General features: G+C 39.7%; 1 protein-coding gene across 1 annotated transcript in view; it reads right to left on the bottom strand.

Moving 5' to 3' along the window:
* Positions 1–12,450: 12,450 nt before the first annotated feature.
* The window catches only part of LOC122976701 (receptor tyrosine-protein kinase erbB-4-like), a 270,744-nt gene continuing 266,818 nt past the window's right edge, over positions 12,451–16,376 (bottom strand). The window contains exon 31 of the transcript XR_006401021.1: positions 12,451–12,894. The gene's annotated coding sequence lies outside the window, so the exon portion shown is untranslated. The remainder of the gene's footprint in view (positions 12,895–16,376) is intronic.

The raw sequence follows: 16,376 nt of genomic DNA on the forward strand, positions 1-16,376 counted from the left end.
AAGAGAAAGGCTGTGCACACAACAGACAGGTTCAGTAAATGAGAAACACTACAAGACAGGCTCGGCAGCAATCTCCTCCTCCCTCAGTTCTTCACTGTTTACTACTACTACTTGTAAAGCAGTTTAAATGAGAAAACTGACAAAACTTTTGACATTCACATTGTACTGAGGTGGACCAAGTTTGGTATTGATTCAACTTGATGACTGTTTTTGCAGACACAGTTCTAGCATGAGGAACTTGAGAGATTTTAGATCTTTTTTCATGGCAGACAATTCGTCATGATAATTAATAACATTAATAATGACTGTATTTCATTTAGGTAAGACAATTCCAGGGCATAAGCATTGTGCGTTCTGGCTCACTGTGATGGCTTAATTTATGAAACTGAGCCATCGTTGACAAAATTAGTTACACCTGTGTTTTTCCTGCTACGAAAGCTGTGAAAAATCGTAGGTACACCATTTTCCAAGGCATAGAGTTCTGTTTGAAACCAAGCAGCAACTACCTTGGTTTCAAAGCCATATATTATAGTATTGTATATGTGATGGTCACTGTTCCTCTTGTTGTTTTCATACTTACAAATCAATGTCACCTAAAGGTCCATTTCTTTAATCTGACGCGCCAGATGGTTTGTTACACAAAACCATCTGAGAAGTCGTCCTTGGAAACTTTTTGGAAAAGGGCAGGCACTTTCAAAAAAATACTTGGCAGGTGATTGGATGAACCATCTGTCTAACTGTCTATCACTGTCTTACCTTGGGAACAGCTGGATTCGAGAGAGATCACAAGATCATACGAGAATCCTTATAGGATGCTGACTGGTCTGAACCACCAGTGAATAGATTATGTGTGATCTAATGATCTTGTGAATCTAGCTGCCTCACAAGGTAACCACTACTGTGCAGTTCTGAATTATCTTAAAATTTTTCCAGTTGTCATGGAAATGTTGATGCTCAAATCTCATTTCCTGGGTCAAAAATCAACCTTGAAACTTAACTTTTGAGCCAAATGTGAATGATAAATCCTTTAAGTGCTCAGCAAAAATGAAAATTTGAACACATACATTTCAATGAACAGTCAATCTTTTTGTAAACTTTTGTTTCCAAGGCCAAGAATGAACTTATTTTGTGTTTTTGGCAGATGTTATATTTTTCAGTCATGTTCCAGCTCAAACAACTGATACAATATACCAGCAAGAACAAACAGTATGCGCTTCAACAATGTGGGGGTTTACTGAGTAAGACGTCTGTATTGTTTTGTAAACACAGTAAACATTACACCTTCCTCTCTTTTTCCCACACACTGTGGCTCTTTCTCCCTCCTCACCAGTCTGGTCACGACGTCTCCCCCCTCTCCACCCTCCCTCTCATCCCGCCTTGGGCTCACATTTTGTATTCATTACCATTAAAGAGTCCCTGGCTTGTCTCGCCATTAGGCCGCATTACTCCGCTCTGCGCTTTCTGACATTGGTCACGCTCTGATCGGTAATCTGGTCAGAACTGATGCACGATTTCCTTGCGGGTGCTCTCCTCAAGTTGGCTTGTGAGAGGTACACAGACACACTCATAAACCACACACACATAGATTACATTCAAGTTGACATCTATGCTTCATAAAGGTATGTCCGGAACCAATGGCTACTGCTTCTGATGACTTGCCCACCGTGGCCGAGACCAATCGGAGCAGAGCACATTTGCTCCCAATTCTGAGGTTGGGAGATTGGGGAAGGCATTGGGCAATGTAGTGACAGATATAGAAGTGCTGTGCTGCACTTATGATGAAGAGGAGGAAAGAGGGAAGAGTACAAACAAACAACACATGTAAGTTTGATCGAACCATGATCTCTGATGTCATTAAAGAAGAAACAATAAGTAAGAAACTTTTGAGGCCACATAGTTTTTAAGAAAAAAGTGGCATAAAAAGTGTACTACACGATGCTCAGAAATATATCTGCAGTAGTTCATGTTTACTATATTAATAATAAATGCGACTGTCCGAATGCATTTCGCCACAGGCTACATCATGTTTACCTTGAAGCAAGGTGAAACATGTCATTCGGACAGTTGCACATGTTATTTAATACACATGAACTCCTGCAGCATACTGATATGAACCTCTAGGTGTGCAATGACTCACTTTTGATTTATCTTCCTGTGATTTCTCAGCACCTAGGAAGATACTCATATGAATACTGTGTACAAAGCAATTATACTTTGTTAAAGTCACAACATATCAAAGTAACAGAGAGCAACAAAGAGGAAAGAAATGTGAACTACACGTGCTGTTTCTCACAAATTGGTACAAAAACAGTACATACATTTTTCCTAGTTATTAACCCCTTCTTTCTGTGTTCAGAATAAAGTCAGATTGTCAACCTACAAGAAAACACCCACCCATCAACCAGCACTGATCAATAATATGAATCCATTTTACTTACAGATCCAAGTATATCTAGTTTTGATGTGAAACCTTTGATTCATTTCTTGGGCTATTAAAGCGGTAAAAGCTGCGATTACAGAATCAGAGAACAAACTTGAAACAGAGCCAGAATCAATATCATCTTTCTTACACTATTCTGTTAAAATATGGCATGTTTGCTGATATTTTAAGTGCTGTACACCAAATATCAAAATGCCCCCAAAAACACAGAAATGCATTCAACATACACTAATCTTCTCACAGCTCAATCAAGAAACTTCCTCTGCCAACTTATTCATTGTCCAATAATGGCATTATCTCTTTCATCATCCCATTACAGTATATGCAACTAGATGTTGCGCACCAATTCATTACGAGGGCTATGAGCTGACATTTCCCCTCCAGAATGGATCATTTATTTGGAGCACCTTGATGGCAGCAGCAGCCGTTAAAACTGGCGAGCCAATTCACAGACAGGGAGCAAGTTATTGTGACAGCCAGCCGCCTAATTGTTCATTTGAGGTAATCACCCGACAAGTCAGAGCAATTTCGAGCACAATGCCAGAGACTAATGGAGGCGGATGTGCTCGCTTGATGAGATCAGAAGCACGGGGCCGCCTGCCTGCTGAGTGCCAGGGGCCCCTGAGAGGGCATCTTCCTTGATTCTCAGGGAATTATCTGCATCTCTATGGCATGACTGAATACTCACTAGGGGGGTATTAGCAGGAAAGCAAAGGATAACGATAACATAACTTTATATGTGTCATCAAAACTGCACCAAATGACAAAGAGATACAAGGAGAGAGAGAAGCATATCGTTCTTTTATTTCAGAGCAGCATAATGTAAGTTGCTGCCCAATTGGTGTTGAGAATTTATTTTCACACCCCAATCAAGATGCTTGGCGGAGCTGCCAGCATGAGATGCATAGCTACCTCTTAGCATGCAGGAAGACACCCCTGCCACTGCTCTGTGTGTGTACGTATGTGTGTGTGCGTTTGGTGCATGTGATGGATGACCGTGCAGTGCTGGGGCGTTCTCGGTTTAATTGTGATGTCAGTGCATGTCTGTGGCAACCCCGGCGGTGAGCAGTGACAGACAGGAGTGTGTATATGTGTGTCCATGTGTATGTGTGTGTGTGTGTGTGTGTGTGTGTGTGTGTGTGTGTGTCTTTGTCTGCAGTGTATATGGGAGGAGACCACAGAGGAACTCTGACATGATGTGCTGGGGATTTTCAGCCTGTCCCAGGACTCTCACACGGACTCTCAGGAGACGAGTTGGTGGAGTTTGTTGAAGCTACCAGGCTGATCGGGGAGTGGACGAGTCAGACAAGTGTCAAGATTCTTCGACAATTCTGTGGAAGTGTCAAGACGGGGTGATGGAAAAAAGACAGTGATGCTGCCTCCTTGGACCATGTTTGTATGTCTTCCAGCACCTAGAAAAACAAATTAATTTCATATCTTCTTGCTTATTCCATCTTTATCCTCAAGACCTCTTCAGTAAACAGTCATCCTAAATATTTGAGGTACTATTTTTTGAGTTTGGATCTGATTGATGGGCATGCCAAGCCTCCACATGCTTAACATTTTGTATTATCACTAATATTACTGCTGCTTTCCCCCCCAAATAGCTAAAATGACACATCTCCTGGATGCATAATTTGGATTATGAGTCATACATGGAGACTGGAGACCACTCGCAGTGTTTCAGGACGGTCAGAGGGTGGTGCTGTTGGACCTGAACTATCAAATCACCCCTCTGTTCACACAAATTGATAATGCATGTTGCATTAAATTCAGACAGGACAGATTTAACTGTGAGTCAAACAGAAGAGTGTAGGGAAATCATTATTTACTCTGAGGCTTACTAGGAATGAAACATTGTATAATTCAAGAAAATATTCTATATTTTATTTTTATATTTTGGCACGACGTATTTGACTAATTTAGCCTGAACCAATGGGATTATGTAAGGTGAGGCTGTAACTACCTGTTACATTTGATAGATTTATTGTGTGTATGCTAGATTTATTTGCTCAGCTAGTCGAAATCTCAACTTTCCAGATTTTTGGACATTTTCTGATAACATTTTGCAGTAGTTACAGGAATACAAGGGACTCTCAAGGTCTCTTATTTCGCAGTTGCAGCTAAAATCAGTTCAAATAAAGTGGCCAACTTACACTACCATATTCTATCATGTGCATCTCCTCCCTTCTTGCTATTCTGCTCAGGTTTGGAAATCCAGGAATCATGTTGTTTGTAAGAGAGTGAGAGTCAGTCAGTCTGTCTCAGGAGCCAGAGTTTGAGTGAACATAGTGTGGAGTTCTTCAGGGGGAATATGTAATAAGGAACATAGCTGCAGCTTCTCCTCCTTTCCAGGGACAAAGTTGGTCTAGACACACGGATAAACAGGCAGACTGAATGGACTGAAATAGAACCGACCAACTGTGCTCATCTCGTGCCAATTTAAGATGATAAACATGGAGACGGCAGACGAGACCAGATGTGTAGGAGAAAACTATCTTTGATTCTTGCCAGACAGCAAATGGAATCATCACGTCTTTCATGTAAAAGTGTGGAAACAGAACATAAGACAAAATATTACAGTTGAGTATCCTCGCTGTTATTTTAGTTTAAAAAATGAAGCCACAGTGTAGAAAACAGAGTCCTGGAATTTGTTCAAATGGCGTCTCTGATTTTCTATAATAACTACATATTCATTGACCTGTAGATTTTTTGTTATCAACGGTCTCTCAGAGAGCTACTGAGAGGTCATTTCACAGCCAGCCCAGAAAAACAACAACAGTATAGGCCGATAAGTCAGTCACCAAAAGCGACCTATTGTGCGTTTGAGTGACAGACGCCATCTAGTGGCCGTAGTAATTATGACCCCAAGAAATGATAGTTCAGGTGACGTCTACATAAGGTGACAAATGTCCATATTAGGAGGTGGTGGTTTGGGTGGATGGCTAGATAGATAGATGGCCAAAAATGGACTTAGCTGCAAGAGGCCACTGTTCGCTTCCAGTCTCCAACCACAAGTTGGGACAGTTTTTTAAAAACCATTACTACCAATGTCGTGGTGTTTACTGTTGCCATGACGATGAAGGTTGCTTCATTCTAAGGAGTAGTAACTTTGACCCACACAACATTTCATGTGATCATTTTAACCCAAACCATGATCTTTCCCTAACCCTAACCAAGTGGTTTTTGTGCCTAAACCTGACCAGACCTCAACCACAGCGTTGTCACACCATAAAACATCATTATTTTTTAACAGTAATGTAATGGTTTTGGAAAGAAAATGTTCCCATGGGTCGTTCTGGAGAGCACGGTACAATCGAGCTATGTGGTTTAATTATGAGGATGTATTCAAAACACAAAAACCTTACTACTGATGATGCAGCTGCGCTCTCGCAGAAGTGTCTGTTTCTGTTTCATTCCAATTCAAAGTCTTGAATGGGAGATTGCTCCAAAAGGCCAATGGACTGTAATGCGATTTGTATAAAAAAGCCAGACATAAGAGGCTGAGATGTGGCCAGCAATGAGGTTAGTGCATGCTGGCAAAGGTTATTCTACTGTGAATTGGTTGCTTCAATCCATTTATCGCCACAACAATCCAGATGCTGTGACAGAGTGAGGTGTTTGAAAATCCCTCGTGAAGGACTGTGTCATGTGTCTTCTGTATGGATTTGTTTGGTGTGTAGCGACAAAGAGTGTTTACACACAGTTGGTTTTGCTCAAGGTACTTTCATTTCCCGAATCAATGACTCGTTTTTGGGGATCTTCACCGTGAGGCTAAGTGATAATCGTTCACTTGTGGGGGGGGGGGGTTTGCACTTGCAGTAACAACTCGTTTGACAAACTGAACTCCTTGAAAAAGGGAATGACACGGGAAATGTTGGACCTGAGTCTGACCAGCGAATCCCTGTGTTTCAGACCTCCTTATTGCCAGCCTGATCCTGCTAATGAATTCTGCCTCACAGTGTCTGTGCCCAGAGTGGCAGCATGGCACTGGTCACTGAGTGGGCTCAGAGGACAGTGAGGGTGTGAGATGCCATCTGTTGTGCCTCTGCGCTCTCCATTTCCCTTTGCTCAAACTCAACTGGAGAGGAAAAACCACTCTGCGCTCTCCATTTCCCTTTGCTCAATCTCAACTGGAGAGGAAAAAACAGTCTGCGCTCTCCATTTCTCTTTGCTCAAAGTCATCTGGGAAGGAAAAACCACAGAGAAAGATCCTGTCAGGGTACTTAAGACAATGGTTAAGACCTCCTCTGCTTTTTGGAGTTTCACAAGAACAAGAAAGGAGCAGGGAAAAAAAAACTTTTAGCACGAATTACAGCTGTCACTCCCACTACGCTTCTTTTTGTGCAGGATCAATATAAGCTGTGGCCATCCAGTGATTTGTAATAATTGCAGAGACTGCTGGCGATTTTAATTTTGATTCAGTCTGTCATTTGTAAGGCCTCCAGCACAAATTACCTGTTTGTGCATTCTTGTGAAGACAAAGGTCTCCCTAAAATATTAATCCTGTGAGAATCAAGCTGTATTTGTTTTGATAATTCCTTTTTTTAATCTCGTAAACAAGCAATTTTCATATTCCTTCGATCATGACAAATATAAATCATAATGACATTTTTAAAGTAATATTTTGAATGTGTTTTTGATGAAAACATCGACTTTTCCTTCTAAATCAGCTCTTCTAACTCTAAAGTCTAAAGGATATACAAATTGCTGGTGATTTTAGTAAAACCCATCAATATCTATCAGGGTATTTTACAAAATGAATGTGCAAGGAGGTAATTTATCAGTACCATGACCAACATGAACACTGAGTCCACACGGAATCAGAGAGCTGCTGCAGCAAGCTAGGTTTAAGGTTATGGTTAGATATCTCAATATCTTGCAATACTTTTACGTGTCATGTGTTAGATCTTAAAGCTGATATTTAAACTTTTTTTAATTATTAAATTGTTAATATGATGATCAGAAGTGTAGTAAAAACAAACACAAACTGAAACTTTTCCCTGTGTTTGGAGACTTCCTCAACAATGCTCTTGAGAAACGCTAATCACTTTGTCATGGTTTGTTGGGCTGCACCTGTCCTGGCTGACTATGCCAATAAAGTCCATTCAAAACAGAGCCAGCACACTTGAGGCGAACCATTTCACACCACATTTGCTTTTTAACACACCAAAATCGAGCACAAGTCCAGTACTATCACTCGTTGGCAAGTTTTTCATTGGCTTCTATATTAAATATATAAAAATCTAAAATAAATGTCTTCCACTGAACCATCCATCTCTGCAACAGACCTCCCATCAGATTTCAGCTTTAAAATCCTCTTTTTCCTTTTAGCAAGGATACATGTCAACCAACAAGATAACTCCTTGAAGAGTTCATTTGCAAAAACAGATAAAAGCCATTCTTAAAATGAACAAACGCCTATTTGATTGAAAAAAAAAGAAAAAAAAACATGCATAATAAATGCATTTATTATCCTAAATCATGTTTTTTGTGTGTGCATTCTAGGGAGTATCAATCAAACAGGTGTTAGTTTGTTCTTTTCACCACTATCACATTTAGTTTGTTTAGTTGGTTTGAGAGATATCTCAGAACAAGTGACTCAAGCTTGAACCAAAGCATATGAGTCTGTTGGTGTTGTACTGCATGACTCAAAGAAAAAAGAAACTGACAACAAATCCATCTCGATCCAGTAAAAAAAATCACATATTCTGCCATTTTATAGCCTGACAGTCATTTTGTTGTGCAGGCATGAGTCCGGCTGTTTTCAGGCAGGTTCTGTATCTTACCCAATTACTATAAAACTCCAGAAAAGAGAGGGGAGCATTTAGCATTCCTCAATAAAACTAGTAGAGTGCCTGAGGATACATACAAGAAAATAGGTCTTATCCTTCATCATTAAACTCTAATCATACAACTATTAACTCTACTCACTGGGTTTAAATTCGTGTTTGCACACAAAGTACAAGCTCCTATGAAATGAGAAAACAAACAGACCAAATCAACTCTTATCTTTCCCTTTACTGTCATTTTTCTCGTCATCTAACATTCTCTTACTGAATGTTTCTCACTCACAAGGAAAATACGCCAATATCTTTGTGTGAAATCTGATCTTTGTTACTCATTTATCTGCAGGTTTGCATCGCACAAAACAGACAAGCATTTCCGCCTCCCAACGTCTCTCCGGTTTTGCTGGGGAACTGAAGCTTATTGTGTCCAATGTAGCAATCCAATTATGAAGCAGGGCTGTGGTACAAGGTTGCCATGACAGAATCAATGAAAACAATATAGGAGGGTCCCCATTTTATAAATGTGTTACTGGGAAAAGGCCTTACTTTGGAGGAAAATGTCAGCATTCCAGAGCAAGTCAACACCAATGCTCTGTGAGGGGTTTCAAATGAAGCTCAAGCTAACAACTAAATGGTTTACAGAGGAGTTAAGAAGAAGCAAGTAAAATAAGGCAAACTGCCAAAAAAGAGTTCATGCTGCACGGACGTTTTGTAACGAATGCAGTGTGTCATATATCTTTACAAAATACCATCTTAATTTAGCAAATTGGCTCCATAATGCAGAAGAAATCCGCAGTCAAGCATCATTTTTACGGCGATCACAGTAATCACCATCATTCACGTCGTAATTAAATCTTGCAAAGATTTTGGCAACATATGCTATAGCAAATATATGCATTGGAGGTTATCACAACAAAGTCAATGAATTCTCCAGTTATATTGCCCACACATTGATCTTAACTCAAACTCTCATCTTTTCTTCATCAATTCCACTCATTTCACTACCGTAATCTTCTAATTACTCAAGACATTCACATTCCTGTTCCACGTCATGGAGCAGGAAGTAGCCTTTGAACTACTTCTAAGTGTTGCACGGGGTGGGTCGCGGCTGCCTCCCTGAACTTGGCTGCATTTCAGACTAATGTGGAGGAGGATGAAGGCTCGCTCCCTTGCCTCTCTCAGTGAGAGAGCAAAGGCCTCACAACACTCTCAACCCACATCTGTAGAGGAAGACGTGGGGAGAGGGAAGCGAGGCTGAAGCGAGCCGCCCACATGGTGATTGGAAATCGCAGAGGGGCACCAGACACGCTACTCCAAAGCATTTGTGGGGGCTATTTGTTTCAAAATCAGATACTATTTTCAGAGCGATGGAAAAGCATGATTTTCAGAGTTTAAACTTGGTTCTTGTTTCCTTCCATACTGTAAATTTGATTACATTAACATTACACCTTTTGATGCATCAGGAACCCTTCTCCTCTTTTAATGCTATAAACTGGACTTGCAAATCTAACTGGATCAAATGGTGATGCTCAGATGTGACTGTGTATAAGGGTCCTTTCAAGCCTATAGTTTGTTCGCTCTGCTCCAAATCAGTGGATGAGTTGATTGAGCTTGTTGCATTTTCCACCTGGTTTGGTTTCTTGGCATGCAGAAAAAAATTTAAATGAACCAAAATGCATCAATAAAGCCACATGAGAACGTTCACTACAACTGTTGGTTAGTGGTATCTGGGGCAGGAGCAAGAATATAAATACATGAAGAAGGTCCAGGTCTAGTCCAGGTCGGATTTTGATTCACTCTCCGGCTAGCTGCTTGCGCCTAGTAGTTGGGTCGGTTTGGAACCAGACCAAGACTACATACTCAAAGGGTCTTGGTATGGTTGTTTTGGTTTGCAAACTGATCTGCCCAAACGAATTGCATGAAGGAAGAAAAAGAGCTAGATTTCGATTCAACCGGACTAAACAACCCAAGTTTGAAAACGCTCAAACTCTGTGAGTGTGGAATATGGTATTCCTAAAAAATAGAGGGCAAGAGGCTCTCTGTGAAACTATAAATCCAGTTTGTATTCTTTAGGAACAAAAGAATAAGTGTAATTGACTGACCATGAGCCAGCTTGGTTCTACTGCCCCAACCTTCCTTCTCCTTCCTGCTTCTTATCTCCGAGGAGTGTTTACTGGCGGTAATTAGGCCATTAATCAAGTTAATGGAACATCCCTGAATGAACTAACTGTACTCTCTCCCACAGAGCCGTCTCATTTCGCCCCGGGACTCCCTCCTGAGGGCAAGACTTCCTGGTTCATGGCCGAGGAGAGCTGAGCTGGCCCGCCAATCTGTCAAAGCCACTTCCCTCAGCCTCCAACTCTGAATTGCACATATGGGTGCACCATGGGAAGGTTACATATCAGATGTAACAACTGTCAGCATGGTGTGCTGCCCTGCCATAGACTGCTGAAGTGATATCAACTTTGATGGCAGTACATCTGTGAAGGTTATGGCCTTGGCGTGACACCATGACACCTTTGCAATTGAACTCCGTTTTTTTTGTGCGTGTGGTTGAGAAAAATGGATGGATTTATTTCAGCTATTTTTGAACGCCACTGTTGTTTCAAAGTTAAACATACTCTGCACTTTGTAAAGCTGTGTAGACCACTGTGCAACAACCATTCCTGCCAGCAGTATTTGAAATCAGGCCAATGCCAACGTCAAAGCCAAAAACTTCAATATTTGGCAAAGTCATTGATAATTTATGGTGTCAAATCAACAACTCTGTCCAAGACTCTACAGTATGATGGATGTTTTTTTGCGCTATAGGGCAGCCTTAATGCCAACATGTTTAAAGAACATTCACTATAACTGTCTATATATTTTGGATGTGCGGTGTTAGCTGTATAGTGTATATACTGTGCATTTAAAGCCGCAGTGCATAGATTCAAAAAAAAAAAAAAAAAAAAATTGGTACTTCCCAGTGGCAGCATCAAAAAAAAGACTGTACACGTCGTGTAAACGTTGTTTTCTCTTTTGAGAGGCAAAGGTGGAAGTAACATCACTGTTATAGCACCACAAAACCTCTTTTGTTAGGGGTGGGGTGATGGTCGGGTGTGCAAAGCTTCTGACTTCCATACTGTTGGTTTCTTAGAAGCATGACCGCCTGAAGAGAAGATGGATGTCAAAGAATGCTACAAAGATAGTGATATTTATCCTTTGCTTAGGTGATGGTAGATGATGAGTAATAACCTGAAAACTGTCATTATCCTCTGACTAGAAAAGAGCAGGTCAGCCAGTTTTATTGCCCTGACCAATTGCTACCACCGTTAGAAGGGTCAATGAATGAAATATACCTCAATTTCATCACCATTGAGGAGAACTCCAAGGAGAAGCATACAAGCTAGCTTTCGCAAAAGTGTTTTATGCACACGATGTGCGTATATTGTTGAAAAAAAACCAAACACTTGTATTAACATAATATGCCAACAAGAATTTATGTAATCAGGTGTACAGTTTAAAAAAACAAAACAAAATAGTGGAGTTCCTCTTTAAATATCCTGAGAAATTTATTTGCGCTTTTATACACAACTTGACAAAGCTGGGTTGAACATTCTTCAAGGACATATTTCTTTCTACACATTATTAAATTCAGCTACATTTAATGGTACAAATGGTCTCCTTCAATTGGCACACAATGAAAAAGTCAATAATATCTATATATTGTAGAGAGTTACAACACAATACATACACAAACAGGCACATTTTATGGTAAATAGAGCTATTGTTACTCCACAAGGAGTTAAAGAGCCGACTCTGGTTTGGCCCCTTTACGAACAGCTGAATCCTGTCCGATCAGCGAGCTAACGTTAGGTGGGCAGGCTGGCAAAGTTAGCTAACGTTGACTTGCAAATCAGTTTGGCATTTCCGTGACAGAACAATCGTACTTTTAGCTAATTTAAAGTTTGGCTGGAGTCAGTGGACCAAGCAGGTTCATTCAACATACACTAGCCTATCTTTTTGTATGTTCAATTTTCAGTCAATGATCACAGTTAAGCTAAATGGCATGTTTCTCCTGTGTGGATTGACAGACTGTGATCGACAGCCAAAGCATGCTGTGGCAAATGATCAGCGACAGGTTTGACTGAACCAACTCAAAGGGTGGTCCAAAAATGTGTGATTTTTTTTTATTACTTGTTTTCGTTTGTTGCTGAAAATAGTAAAACAAACATTGATATAAGCTGCTTAAATATAATCACCTGATTGCAGGGATTGTATGATGATAAGTTTATTTTTAAAAAGACAAAAAGTGAGGTAGCAAAATCATAACTTTGCTACCTCTAATTCAATAATGGGGATGCATTTTCTCCTCTTGCTCCATTGCTCAGGCGCCTATGATGGTGGGTTTATTTGCAGGAATTGTGGCTAATCAGTTGCTTCCATCACATCAGATGCACTCAGACAACAACACAAGCATTCGCATGAAATAAAACCGAGTGTTTTGCCTGTGGTTGTCTCACCAGTGTTCTCCCTCTGGCCATTTTCTTCTCTGTCTCTGGAGTATTCAATCTTCTGCCACGCCAGCAGACCACAGCTCATCCAAACCTGCCTCCCAAACAAGCTGTGGTGTAATTGCTTGTCAGAGCTGTCTGCGTGCCTGTTTTTCTTCTCGCCGCCACGCACCTGACAAGAAACACATATTTACACACAAAAATGAAATTACAGGCAATTTGAGAACAGGAGCTTTGGAGGCAACGCCTGCTATCGAGCTGTCCAAGTCAATGAACTCCTCTCACCCCTGGCTCTATATCTGCTTGAAACAAAAGGGGAAGATGGAGAGGAGAACAGAGGAGACAGAGAAAAAAGAAGAAACGCTTGGGAATTCTGGTTTGACCTCCGTGTCATTCCTTCTGCGCTACACTTCCTCTACTGCTCACTTCTCCTTTTCTTTACATTTGACAAATACCCCTTCTTTTTCTTAAGCAAACTATGCTACCAGTCTTTAAATTGTTACAGGAAGTCAGGTTATTCAGAACGATACAAAGAGCCAGCAGGCTGAATGAGTAAAGCTCCACAGGTCCTCTTGCACTGGTGTTATAATGACAGACTTCAACACACTGCTTTGATGCAAAAGAGAATTAATACATCACGACTTGATTTGCTGTCATAATTACCTATCTTCACTAATTACACTGACTCATTTAGAAGAAGTGCCTGCCTCTGGAACATTTATTGTAAATACTAATTATATTTAAATGGGGGAAAGTCATAGGATAACTATGTATATTGGAACAAACAGCTGCAGCTCTCTCACTGATACACTTTTACCATTGATTTTTTTTATTATGTTTGTTTAATGGCTCCAGAGGCAAATTAAACTGATTATACAAGGACTTTGACACTTTTAATTTCTAAGTGAATGTCTGAATTGGGTGCAGATGTATTGAAGTGTAGGAGGATAATATTTAGTTCAGTTTTCACCCAAAACTCTCTCAAATCACCACTAAGATGCAGTCTGTTTCCTGCTACGGTGCTGCTGTCCAGTAGCATTATCATGACGACATATAAAACAAAGATGGGAAAAAAGTCTTACCAGTGTTTTCTGCAGGTCTATTCAAAAGAGAAATCTGATTAAGACCTTGAGCCAGTTAAAGGAACTTTCATTTCATTTAATTGTCATGTGCTCAATCTCCAGCTTGATTTCCTTCTCTTTCTCCCTTCCTGTTCAACAAATCCAGAAAGTTTGCAAAGGTGTGGCCATGTGGGACAGAGGCGGGGCACAGACATTACATACACCTGAGAAAGGCCACCCAAGTACAAAGATACATGTACACATGTATAACACATGAGTGTGTTATGGAAATTTGGTGATTGGTGACAAGTGTTTCTATTTTTCTAACTTTATCCCACTGCTGCTCACACTGTAATGCTGACTAAAAGTATCAGCAACATTTAAAACCCCTAGACACCTTGTTTTTTTCATTTATGTTGACTGATAGTCCTTTTCTCAGGACTGCATGTCTCCCTCACTCTCCTGTTTTTTTTTGTTGCACCTGCTAGGTTGAGGAAACTTACACAATCATCATTCTTGTTGGCACATTTTATGGGAATCATATAAATCCCAGTATAGTTGCACCTACCTACAGTAAATCCCTCTAATTAGCCAGGGTAATTGAAAACACCTGTGTGGGTGTTCAGGGACTTCTGAATGCCAAGAATATGATCAAATAAATATACATATATGCAAAAGCTGTCCAGTGAATTTAGGATTCATACACATAGTAGCGTATACACACATATATTTCTTTACTTTTTAAATACAAATCTCCCTTGTTTAATCTGCAAATGTTATATATATTCTAATTTTGCTTCCTCTATTTCTTACTATGAAATGGAGGATTCCATGTTTGGTTTACAGTCCTCTTCACTTTATACCATTTAGTGGGTATAATATAAAGTACAGAAGTTCAATATTTCAAATTTGCGAGTCTCAATTAACTTCATATTGTATGCTAACTTTATTAGCAAATGTCTAAGGCCATAATACACGCTTAACAATATTACTATTCATCAAAGTATATATATTTTTAATTTAAATGTTCAGATACTGAATTTATCTCTTTGTTTATTTGATTGTTCTGTTTATTCATGCTTCATTTAAACTGTCATGCATATACATAACATCTTAAAGAATGTAGATTATTATTCTTTCTTTAATACTTCTTTGCTATTTGTGCATCTTTTATCTCTGTTTTCCTGTATCCTATTTCTACCTACTTATTTGGCCTGTTTGTTGTGCTGCCATAATGCTAAATTTCCATCCTGATGATCCATAAAGTCTTATCTATCATTTCTATTGCTTATAGTTTAAACTGTGTTGCCATATTTCTATTTTATGTTCCCCATTTATGAATTTGTTAAACATACTTAGTCTTCCCTGCAGGCATCAATAAAAGTTCATCATTTTCCTTTGTCCACTAAAGCTCATCACCTTGTCACAATGAACACACTTTATCTGAATAAGACAGCAGAAAAACATCTGTAAAACCGCAGCACCGACCACCACGTCCATGTAGAAAGAAGAATCACTCTCTGTATGCCATCCATGTTTGTGGGTGTTTACTCCTGAGCCGAATTGTGTTTGACATTTGTTCCAGACAGATCTGTTTGGGCCTGGTGGTATTTCGGGATGAGAAGTCAACAGAGGCAAGATGCGAAGCAAAGATGTGAGAAGGGTCGTGATGGGGAAGCCTATGATTGATATTCCCATTAGCCACCTGACAAGGTGAGGACAAGGCTCTGATAATGAATTGTGACACATTAATGAGCTTGTCTAGCGCAGACAATACCTGATCAGCCCTCTTACCATTTAACCTTTGATACCAATGAGGAAAATTGCAGGCAAATAAGGGTTTTGTGTCACTTGCAAAGACAAAACATGACTTTAAAAACAGTGCAATAGATAGTTGTGTGTTGTTGATATGGGCAGAAGTTTAGGGGAGGCTAATTTGATGCCATTTACTTGACAGTGCAAGAAGCTAAACAAAAGCAAAGTTAAACTCCAGGGATTTCTTGAGCAGAAAATACAAAACTTTTCCATGCATGTGTGTCTCTTTGAAGGGATAAAGATATCTTCTCAGTTCTTGGTTTTAATTAAGCACAAATATGACACCCAAAACAAATTTATATAGAGTATAAATGTGTTTTTTTCCCTCCGACAGTTGGTTCACCTCGATTCATTTCTTCATAAGATGAATTAATTAGTATATCCTTCAACAGGAGAAACAAATGTTTCAATCAAAGTTAAAAAAAAGAAGAAAGAACAAAAAGTTAGACTGATATTTAGCTGTAAAGAAAGACAGGATAATCAGGCTTTTAGTTGAATCCTACACTGGTTTGACCTCAGAAAATCCTCTGAGCCAGTCAGAATTTTGTTTCCTCTTAGGATGTGGGTATCTAATATTGTACAGCGCATCTTGCAGATATTTCCTCCATTCAGGCTTTTCAAATCCCTCCAAATCCTTTTATACTCTGCTCTAAGCATGCACGGTGTACAAAAAAGTAAAAAATCAACACAGATGTGGCTAGAGGGTGAGTCACAGGAATACTTTCTGAAAATCTTTTGTATTTCCTTCCTTTTTTTTTTTTTAGCAGACTCATAAAAG

The sequence above is a fragment of the Thunnus albacares genome, chromosome 24 (assembly GCF_914725855.1).
Source record: "Thunnus albacares chromosome 24, fThuAlb1.1, whole genome shotgun sequence".
Lineage (NCBI taxonomy): Eukaryota > Metazoa > Chordata > Actinopteri > Scombriformes > Scombridae > Thunnus > Thunnus albacares.